We start from the raw sequence: 11,788 nt of genomic DNA on the forward strand, positions 1-11,788 counted from the left end.
CATCAAAAATATCTTAAATTGTGTTCTGAAGATGAACGAATGTTTTACAGGTATGGAACAACATGATTGTGAGTAATTATTGACAGAATTTAAATTTTTGGTTGACTATCGCTTTAAGAACTCTGTTTCCGTACTTGAAACGCTTATTTTTTGCTAAGAGAAACTAATTCAGAATAAACAGTCATGCACTCAACAGCGCAGCGTGATTGAAGCTACAGACTTAACTTACAGTATGTGAAAGCACAGCACTGCACAAACCTGCATCGAGCTATCAGCAGCTCATATGCGCAGCAGCTGGAAAAATTGTTTGCCATGGTATATATGTAACAGGTTAATTTTCACAATTAATATAGTATTTATAATGTAGTAAAACAGGCTGTGTGACTATAAGTAATGATTCCTTCTAAATATAAATTGATATGCAGGTTTGAAGGACTTTATTTAAATTAAATACATACACCTCTTCCACTCACAATTCAGTGATTATCCCACCGTGTGCCATAGGTTGCCAAGCATTGCTCCTGTTCTGTAAGAACACACTGAAATAATTTAAATCGAATCAAATATCAACAAAGTTGTATAAACACTTTATGATAGCAAATATCGACACACATGCACATTTCCACAGCATTTCAGCAGTGGAAACTGGCAGCTAGACACCTTGAATGACACCTTACACAACCTTATACTCTCACTTTCTGGTCTGTCATATCCATTGTTACCCATTAGACAGCAGGGGCACTGCATGAAAGAGGACCTTACCTTCAGGTTCAGCTGAGGAACAGAATATCACATCCTTCAGTTCTGTTCCAGTGCTGAGTTTTGGCAGTTTCATAAGGGTGTGTGGATAGTTCACAAACTTAGCATAGGATGTGTATGGTTCAAAGAGTGGAAGTGCAAATCCGGATGCAAGGGAGTAGGAAAGGATTCCCAAAGCTCAGAGTTAAAGCTTAAACCAGACTTGGACAGTCATGTGTCTGGTAAGAACAGCTTAACATTACTTCATCATTAACTGCAGGACATCTGCAGGGCTACATGGAATAAATTGTCACAGATCTCTGAGGAATTTGAACAACACAGTCTCACTCTCTACTCGTCAAATGTCTGACGCATGGTCAAGTGATCTGGCGTCACTTTTTTGACGCACTGGGTATACCTTTGGCGTTATTTTTCAACGTGCAGGTTAGTCCGATAGACTTCTATAGAACTCAGCAGCGTTTAAATTTGACGTCTTGGTTCAGCACACCGCAACTACACTGAATAAATAAAAATAAATAATAGGCTACAAAAAATATATATATATGACAGAGATCGTTTTTATCTGGCCCTCCAACTTGTTTTTGAGGTTTAAATATTCTCGCAATCTGATATTAAAGTGATCTCTGTGCCAAAGCTTAGCGCGTTCATCAGTGGTGAGTTTAACAACACTCAACTGCAGGTAAAACAGCATTCATCGGTGAGTTTGACCAAAGCAACACTCAACTGCAGGGAAAACGGCATAAAAAGGTGAGTTTAACAACGCTCCAAGGCGCGTGCAAGTAAGCAGTTTAACCGTTTTCTTACACACCATTCTCGCTTATCGCTTATTCATAGTTCATCATCTCTATGAAATCACGTTCAAGAAGTCTCATTCAGCACACATCGCGATACTTGCCATCAGTTTCCATGTGCCACAGGGTCGGTGAGTAGATATAATTACGCTCTTTTAATGCCTGTTATAAAATGTATTCTGTCTTTATTAATCAGATTAGCGCCATATTGTTTACTCGCTGTATTATATCAGTCATCCTCGGCTGTCTTTGAGTTTCATTGCGTTTAACTAAATGAACACACCTGCTAACTATTGTGATTAAACCCTGTCGGTCACGTGACGTGCCATAGACTTTCAATATATTCATTTCATGTCAAAGATGTAAATTTGTAGTAAAATCATGGTAACCACGGCATGTACAATAGCAACAAATTAAATTTGAAGTTAAAATCCAGGAACGGGACATTTACCATGTTTTTTCCTCAGTAACTGTAGTTCTACTATGGTATATTAATAATCAATACAACAATAAAATAATCATCAAACTAACTATGGTTGTACAACTGTAATTGTCGTTTTTGATGTGCTTTTATATGACAGATATCACACATTTACTGTACCATGCTTTTGATACATTTTTATGTAAATCCAAAAAAAGTAAATAAATGAAAGGACACATTTTTCCCTTCCTGCAGTTCATTCATATCAGTTTATATTTTAAATATTTTGCTCACAAAACATTATTAAAATTCTGTTTATAATTCTATTTTATTTTACCCCCCTCCTCCTTTCTTATTTTTATTATTTATGTTTTTTTTTTTTTTGTTGAAAAGATGTAAAGGAAGCAGTCATCCCTGTGGTGTTTGTGGAGAGGTTTTCCTTCAGAAATGGAGAAGGCAGAAAGCTGCGGAGGCAGACATTTGCAGCAGTAAGTCTGTGTTGGTTTTACCTTTTTATCAAACTGCTGTTATAAATTGCACAGCATTTGTTGTTTCTTAAACTTTTGCACTGTCCAAATACCCACACTTGCCATCTTTGCACTTGACCAATCGATTATTTATTTGACGTATTTCCTATGTTTAGGCCAAGTGTTCGAGTGAGCATGATGACCACAAGTGTGTGTCGAACTTTTCATCACCTGATGACTGTGTTTCCCAATCCTGGTCCTGGAGAACCCCAGCACTGCACGGTTTTGGCGTCTCTCTTATCTCACAAACACACTTTTGAGGTCTTGGAGTCTTCACTGATGAGCTGATGAGTTGAATCAGGTGTGTTTGATCAGGGAGACATCTCAAATGTGCTGTGTTGGGCTTCTCCAAGACCAGGATTGGGAGCCACTGCCTTATGGGACACACTTAAGTGTTTACAGAGATTTTTTTTTTTTTTTTGATTATTATTCAACTTTGCATTTTAAAATAAATTCTAATTCTCTTTTCATTAGTCCCTATTACAGAGGACAATTTAATTTTGGGGGCTTCTAATTAAGTGAAAAAAAAGCAGTTGCAAATGATGTACAAAATAAATATACTTTTCTGTACACCAAGAAAACATGCAACACTTTGTTTTACTACCAAATTATTCTCAGTATCTTATTATTATTATTATTATTATTAATAATATTTCACATACATTGGAAAGGTTTCCGTGAGCAGATCAATTACACTACTGATAACATTCCTTTAAGCATGTAATGTATTTTTTTATAATTCATATGAATATAGCTTGCTATTATTGACTAGCTTTTAATAATAGATGCATTTAATATATAATTATACAGCATCTTTACAGAGGCTGGTTTTATGGTCTAAAAGTAGCATGTAATAATATTTCCTTCCTTTCTGTCTTTCAGGATTGTATTCGCAGATAATGATGTTCTTCTCGATCATGCACAAGGACTCACCTCTTTAACTCTTTATCTTCCCAACACACACAGAAATGCTCCCTTGATTAGTGTTTAGACTTTGCAGTGCAGTTTTGTTTTAGTTCTAAGCTTATAATGAATACATTGTGACCTTCCAGCAACCCATATATTGTATACAGAACCAGTGATCAAAACAATGGTTGAAAATAGTATTTTTATATTGATAAAGCATTGTGTTCTCTTTTTCAAGCTTCATACAGTAAACTTTACTTCTGGTGCTTTTATCATAAAAAAACAAACATCAGTTCTCATCAGGAGTTTTCGTAAAGGACGTATTCATGCACAGCCATCCCCTAGTTCCAGTCATGAAGTGAATGATGTTATTGTCAGTTTTATTTCTGCAATTTTATGTAGCAGGTGTTTGTTTTCCTGAACGTTATCTTTCTTCCTTTGTTCGGACAATCAGTGTTTATTTGATGCTGTGCTGATGGAGGTTTATAGATGATATTGCACACTTGACATGCATGTCTTCATGGTCTTTATTTTCTGAGTTTGAAACAGTGTGTTGTATCACTTTTTGGTCAAATAAATTCTTCAGTGTTCTCTGAAAGACTATCTGTATTTACTTTTTTTTTTAAATAAAAGTATTTGCAAAGAATTTTTATTCTTCATAGTGGCAAAAACAACTTATTGACAGAGGATGCAGTGCAGTTATATGGGCAATTTGTCTTTGAATCAGTTTTTTTAACTCTGTTTTTATTGCTAGATTTCAATTGGTAAAGAATGGCAAATCACAGAAAAACAAAAGTGAATAATTTTTATAGATTTAAAACAAAACATAACATGCAATTTAAATGTTACAAGCTAATCATTTGATTAGAAAATGCACCTGTCTTAGAAAAAAAAAAAAAAGATTTAATGAGAGGAATCGGTTCGATAGAACTGCGAATGCTGGCCATGTGCTCATCAATATTGCCCAATTTTTGTCAAGCTGAAAACAATAATTAGCGCATTTGCATTATTGTTGGAGGAAGGTGTAGACGTTAATAAAACACAATCTAATAGGTAGCAAATGTTATTGATTGTTAACCAATCTATCCCTTCAGCCGAAAAACGAAAGTCATCGGTCATAAATGGATAAGGAAGCGTGACGCCGCTGCTCAGCTTTGATATCATTGGCTGTCAATGTCCCTTGTCATCGCAGGGTTGTCTGTGGTTGGACTATCCTTTAACCCATACTAAACAGCGCATCGTGTTACAAAAGAACGTTTTGCTACTATTATCACATTAGTAATATATTAAGTCAACAATTAAGGGTTGCTATGTTGAGGAAAATTACCTCTTTAGCGAGATCCTAACCCTAACCCTAATCATAACTTCGATGAACTACAAAAAACAGCCCCTAGTTTCGCCTTTCCATATATAGAACGACGGAGGCTTGTGGGTAATGTAGTTTAAATCGTTTTATTGACGAAATGAAATAAATAATATATTTAATGGAAAACTGGATATATGAATAGTTTCATTGTGTAAACCTCTATGATATAATTGAAAGACAGAGTGAAATTTGGTATTTTAGAGGGAGCAATATTTAAAATGGCTTTATGAAACATTTCCATTTATTTCTGAAAACTGTGCCCGACATTATTTTATCAGCATAGCATAAGTAAAAATTCTTCTGGTTTTCTCTTTGATTCATTAATTGGACTCTGATTTACAGCCATTTCAAATGTACAGTTTTTGGCTCTTCCGGGGGGTGCTACTGGGCCCCTGGGGGTAGAAGGGCAGTAAAACCTACATGTATGTATTCTCCTCATAATGGACAACAAACTGAGCTGAGTCACATTTATATCTGACAGTTTTCACAGACTAACCTTTTCTTATTCTTATGTCATGAGCAGTAAAGCTTTTGACAGGACATGGTGAGGCCATCTGATGAAACATGGCAAAATTAGAAAGAAATGATTTAATAATAAAAATTATAGATTATTTATTTTATTTTTGAAGTTAACAGTAATAAATATAATGGATAAACCTGCAACAACATGCCATTATCTATTCCCCACTGTTAAGCAATAATCAAGGACAATTTATACACATTGTGATACTTCACTATTCCACAAGGAATAATTCATGGAGTACTCAGAATACTATATATATTAACTAATTAGCAACAATCAGTGTAAAAATGTCCTCCTCATCCCCTTATCTGGGTCCTCAGATGCTGAACATCAGTAATGTGCGTGCTCTTGGATTTAATGCAGTACAAGATCCATGTTGATCATTCCTGCTACATTCTCAGTTATCCCTCAAGTGTTTGTAACTATAAAGTAAATGGCTTTTCAAAATAATTCATCTAGTAAATCCCTTTATATAGATATATAGGCATATTTGTGATTAAATATATACAATACTAACTTTCTGGTGTATTGTTGTTCCAGGTGTCATTAATGTTTAAGCAAAAAATAATCCTGGTAATTAATATGTAGTTTTTCAAGTGTAGAATAAACCCATAGTAGCCTACAGTATCTAGTAAAATTATGAATTTACCAAGAATTTTCAACACACAATATTCACCATATTAATTTTATTGAAGCATAGACTATGAAGTTGATAAAGTAGCTTCAAGACAAACACAGTTCAAGGAAAATAATAAAGGATCAAAAATTCATTAATATCATAAATTAATCAGTTCACACAGATGAGTGATGAAATGTCCTTAAAAGTAAAAATAATCCATCCAGTCAACTGTGATACAGATCATGTGATACATTTAAGACATGTGATACTGTTCCAGAAAATAATGATTCCCATCATCACATCTAAACTGGTTTCATCTCCCCATCGTGTTCTTCTTCTCTCGTGTCTGGAAACAGTTTGTGGTTGATATCCAGCACTGGTGTGGTGTAGCCTTTTCTCAGCCAGAGGATCTCTTAGTCCTAAGATCCCAGACCTGGTCAAAGTGAAACACACAATACAGATTAAGTTGTTTAATTGACAGAGAGCTCAGCTTATGTTCTGTGTGATTTTAGCAGTGTGAGCAACTATGACCCTTGTAGTACTGTACACTTACCATTCTTCAAGCTGTTTTGAGACCTTTTGAGAAGGTTTTTCTCTGAAGACAATTTACCACATCCTCTTCTTTCAGTCCTTTCAAGAGCATCACTTGGTCAAAACCCCCCATTTGGCTGATGAGATCATCTGTACAAATTAAAATACTGCAATAAAAATTTCATTCTGCAAGAATTAAGGCAAAGGACTTGCTCATGAGACACCCCTTAGCATGTGACAGAATTTTTTGCCTCTATAATTCATCTATTGTTGCAGTAAATGTGTCTTTTTTCCCCTCTCTAATCTATCTTCAAAGTTCCTGACTTCTCTCACAAATGTGTTTTAGTGTAAGGCCTGGCTTCAAACCAATCAACTATCAATCCACAATTTATAATACAACATTTATGAAACAATGAAATAATGTAAACCACTTACATAAAACTTGTATTCTTTTATTAAGACAAACAGTTGGTGTTTTTTTTTTTTTTTTTACTTAAAGTTTAAAAATATTCGGGTCACACTTTGCCTACATGATTTAATTGTAATAGCTGTATATAATTTTTTTTTTATTAAGAATAAAAACATAGAAAGAATAAATTACGGCTGAGATGAACAGTCCTGTGAGATAAAATCATAAAGTGCTGTAACACATAACACAGCATTGCACAGCATTGCTTCAACACACACATACCAGAGGACTTCAGTCTTTGTTTGGGCTCAAGATGGCCATCTTCATTCCTCATGAGCAAATCATTTCCTTGGTCTTCCTTCTCTTCTGAAAAACAAGATAATCTTACTCTGTGTGCAATTAACATTGCTCATTAAACATATAATTAAGTTAATTTAAAATAAGATTCAGACCAGAGCATTTGATGAGTAAATGTTGATTCAGAAATATTTTAAACAAATGTACCTGGGAAGAGCTGATCATGGCAAAATTCGCTGAGACTCAGTAATAGCTCTTTTAGTTTTTAGGAAGGTTTGTGAGGGTTAGCTCTTAAAAGAGCTGTTGAGCTTGAACAGCATTATCTGCAAACAATCCTGTAAGACAGAAAGAAAGAAAAATATTACTACATTACATGCATCTTATACATTACTGTGCGTATGTGTGTGTGTAATTATACAGCTATATTCATATATATATTAAAAAAAATTATTACAAGCTAACAGGACTGTTATCAGTAGTGCGCAAGTCTTAATAATGCCAAAGCGCAGTGCCCTTAATGAACACTAAACCCACATTATCTCCAATACCGCTCCGGAGCTCTATACCAGGCTTAGTGTATCCCATCATGCATCAATTTTTGGAATAAATTGTGAGACCTTTTGTCGAGATCTCACAAGGGGTCACGGAAACCTTTACAATGTATGTAAAATATTAATAATAATAATAATAATAATAATAATAATTAGATATTGAAAATAATTTTTCAATTAATTTATTTCAAAATGCAAAGTTGAATGATCAAACTAAAAATCTCTGTAAACACTTAAGTGTGTCCCATAAGGCAGTGGCTCCCAATCCTGGTCCTGGAGAAGCCCAACACTGCACATTTAAGATGTCTCCCTGATCAAACACACCTGATTCAACTCATCAGCTCATCAGTGAAGACTCCAAGACAGATAAGAGAGACACCAAAACCGTGCAGTGCTGGGGTTCTCCAGGATCAGGATTGGGAACCACTGTCATCAGGTGATGAAAAGTTCGACACACACTTGTGGTCATCATGCTCACTCGAACACTTGGCCTAAACATAGGAAATACGTCAAATAAATAATCGATTGGTCAAGTGCAAAGATGGCAAGTGTGGGTATTTGGACAGTGCAAAAGTTTAAGAAACAACAAATGCTGTGCAATTTATAACAGCAGTTTGATAAAAAGGTAAAAACAACACAGACTTACTGCTGCAAATGTCTGCCTCCGCAGCTTTCTGCCTTCTCCATTTCTGAAAAAATACCTCTCCACAAACACCACAGGGATGACTGCTTCCTTTACATCTTTTCAGCTAAAAAAAAATACATAATAATAAAAATAAGAAAGGGAGAGGGGTACAATAAAATAGAATTATAAACAGAATTTTAATAATGTTTTGTGAGCAAAATATTTAAAATATAAACTGATATGAATGAACTGCAGGAAGGGAAAAATGTTTCCTTTTATTTATTTACTTTTTTTGGATTTACATAAAAAGGTATCAAAAGCATGGTACAGTAAATGTGTGATATCTGTCATATAAAAGCACATCAAAAACGACCATTACAGTTGTACAACCATAGTTAGTTTGATGATTATTGTATTGTTGTATTGGTTATTAATATACCATAGTAGAACTACAGTTACTGTGGCAAAAACATGGTAAATGTCCCGTTCCTGGGTTTTAACTTCAAATTTAATTTGTTGCTATTGTACGTGTCGTGGTTACCATGATTTTACTACAAATTTACATCTTTGACATGAAATGAATATATTGAAAGTCTATGGCACGTCACGTGACCGACAGGGTTTAATCACACTAGTTAGCAGGTGTGTTCATTTAGTTAAACGCAATGAAACTCAAAGACAGCCGCGGATGACTGATATAATACAGCGAGTAAACAATATGGCGCTAATCTGATTAATAAAGACAGAATACATTTTATAACAGGCATTAAAAGAGCGTAATTATATCTACTCACCGACCCTGTGGCACATGGAAACTGATGGCAAGTATCGCGATGTGTGCTGAATGAGACTTCTTGAACGTGATTTCATAGAGATGATGAACTATCAATAAGCGATAAGCGAAATGGGTTGTAAGAAAACGGTTAAACTGCTTACTTGCACGCGCCTTGGAGCGTTGTTAAACTCACCTTTTTATGTCGTTTTCCCTGCAGTTGAGTGTTGCTTTGGTCAAACTCACCGCTGAGTGCTGTTTTACCTGCAGTTGAGTGTTGTTAAACTCACCACTGATGAACGCGCTAAGCTTTGGCACAGAGATCACTTTGATATCAGATTGCGAGAATATTTAAACCCTTAAAAACAAGTTGGAGGGCCAGATAAAAACGATCTCTGTCATATATAATTTTTTTTGTAGCCTATTATTTATTTTTATTTATTCAGTGTAGTTGCGGTGTGCTGAACCAAGACGTCAAATTTAAACGCTGCTGAGTTCTATAGAAGTCTATCGGACTAACCTGCACGTTGAAAAATAACGCCAAAGGTATACCCAGTGCGTCAAAAAAGTGACGCCAGATCACTTGACCATGCGTCAGACATTTGACGAGTAGAGAGTGAGACTGTGTTGATTTGAAAGCTGCCCCTACACATGCATGTTCATTTATGAAAGAGTTTGGTTAATCTGATTATGTTTGCAAGCATGAATACGGGTGAAGTAATCATAGCTCTGTTTACCAAACTTGGTCATGTTCAAAAGAATTCCCATAAAAATATATCCTGAAAAAAAATGCATGCATAAATTATAAATGAATGCTGGTTAAAAGGATCTTTTTATTTATAAAATTTAGCATTTATGCATGAAATTATTTATACTCAAATTATCATTACTTGTGCATGAAAAATGCATGATTTATTTTTTTTTTGGTCATAGCAAATACAAAAATGTAATATTCTAGAAATCATAATATGGAATTGTCATATCTATAGAGTCGATTACATTTCCTTTACCTAAATAAGGTACGAAGAGCCAATGATGATAATAAAAATTAATGCAGAATGGTTGGAATCTAAAATCTTATCTTTTTAACTGTAATTAGAATTCCCGCCTCTTTACCTATTGTGACCAGTTTGATTTTTTATTTATTTATTTATTTATTTATTTATTTATTTTTTGATTCCTTAATCTATTGACTTTTACTAGTATCTCTAGTTCCCATTGTGCATCTGCTCTTCAATGCACCTTCTTATAACATATGTATGTAGTGATTTGTATTCAGAAGAGATGTTGGTTAAATGATTTTCATCTTACAGGTGTATGCTCAGTGAGGTAGGTAAGTCAAGTAATATTCCTTTTTATTATTCTCCACACAGAGGCCCATTTGTTAGGAACCTTGGAAAGGCTCGCTTATGTTAACCAAACCAAGACACAATACGTCAATCCTTTAGGAAATATATTCATGGACTTCACCCTGGACCTTCCGGTATCCATATTGTGAAGCAATGTCATTATGAGTGCCTCAAACAAGGTTTAGGAATCATCTCTTTTTAGAAGATTGAATTGCTTGTCCTTGATGTGTATAATGTGGGAGAATATATTGTGTCGATTTTCTATACAATTTGCCTTTCAACCTAGCCCTGACGCCGAAAGCTTTTTCTTCTTTACCTTTAGGCATAACCCAGATAGATGTCTATTCAACTGTTCATTATGTGCACTGTGCAAATGTGATGGTTACTGTATTTCTAGGCTGAATGTGAACATGCATTTACTCATCTCAATTGCATAAAAACATTCAGTATTCCTCAAAATTAAAACAAAAAAAAACATTAAAATGCAAATAAATGTGGCGCAAAGCTGCAATAATTGCATATGTGATGCTGTCCTTCGATGATTCAACCATACTAATAAGCAAAAGTGACTTTACATAAACATAAGCAATTACTTTCAATAAAGGTAACTAAGTAACATATTTAGTTACTCTTTTAGGGAGTGATGCAATATTGAAGTGCATTACTTTTAAAAGTAACTTTCCCCAACACTGCCCAAAATGATAATTGCTGGAATTTAGCTTGGTGCCCAAATGAGACCTCTGTAATGACTTTAACTGCTCATCCTTGTGTTAACTAAAAGAAACAGCAAAAATGATCCCAACTTATCCTGACATATCCCATCATTAAGTCTGGCTGTAGTTCACCTAATAAGTGTGTCAAGCATTTCAAGTGAGACGCCACTGTAGGACCATAATATTCACTTGGAATGTCAATAATCTTAAAATAATGAGGTTTTATGATTTTCAATGCAAATAACGAATCTATCGAATTGTTTTTGAATATATAGTGGTGAAAAAGCAGAGGATTCTTCATTCTCTGTAAGCTAAGACAATGGCCCTGCTGGTAAATGGTGCCCAATTAGAGAGAAGCACCACTGACTGTCTGAAGTGCTGCAAAAATGGAAGCTTGCAGTGGTTCCAGAAAGTCTAGGAATGAAGTAAATATAAGCTCTAATAAGACCTAATATAGATATATTAAATTGGTATGTGTGTTTGGAGAGGTCTAAGAGCATGAGCATAAGCACAATACCAATAAATGTTTATTTTAATAAATGTACTATACAAAGATTAAATTGTTTAATAATAATAATAATAAAGAATTATACCTCTGTTCATTTTTATTCTACAAATGTAGTCATGAC

At 34.6% G+C, this 11,788-nt stretch overlaps 2 long non-coding RNA genes across 7 annotated transcripts; one reads left to right on the forward strand and one right to left on the reverse strand.

Moving 5' to 3' along the window:
• The first annotated feature begins 1,071 nt into the window (after nucleotides 1–1,071).
• Nucleotides 1,072–4,002, forward strand: LOC127963068 (uncharacterized). 2 transcript variants are annotated; one of them, XR_008154727.1, is made up of 3 exons: nucleotides 1,072–1,681; nucleotides 2,365–2,459; nucleotides 3,381–4,002. It is a non-coding gene; the product is annotated as an uncharacterized LOC127963068 (long non-coding RNA). The 2 variants fall into 2 exon arrangements; XR_008154726.1 differs by lacking the exon at nucleotides 3,381–4,002 and adding an exon at nucleotides 2,615–3,087.
• Nucleotides 4,003–6,478: 2,476 nt separating this feature from the next.
• LOC127963962 (uncharacterized) lies at nucleotides 6,479–9,727 on the reverse strand. 5 transcript variants are annotated; one of them, XR_008154941.1, is made up of 6 exons: nucleotides 9,120–9,727; nucleotides 8,347–8,449; nucleotides 8,025–8,191; nucleotides 7,357–7,484; nucleotides 7,135–7,218; nucleotides 6,479–6,593 (listed from the first exon to the last, which is right to left on the reverse strand). It is a non-coding gene; the product is annotated as an uncharacterized LOC127963962 (long non-coding RNA). The 5 variants fall into 5 exon arrangements; XR_008154940.1 differs by lacking the exon at nucleotides 8,025–8,191; XR_008154942.1 differs by having other exon boundaries at nucleotides 7,135–7,215; nucleotides 8,347–9,727.
• Nucleotides 9,728–11,788: the final 2,061 nt, after the last annotated feature.

Source organism: Carassius gibelio, chromosome B8 (genome assembly GCF_023724105.1).
Source record: "Carassius gibelio isolate Cgi1373 ecotype wild population from Czech Republic chromosome B8, carGib1.2-hapl.c, whole genome shotgun sequence".
Lineage (NCBI taxonomy): Eukaryota > Metazoa > Chordata > Actinopteri > Cypriniformes > Cyprinidae > Carassius > Carassius gibelio.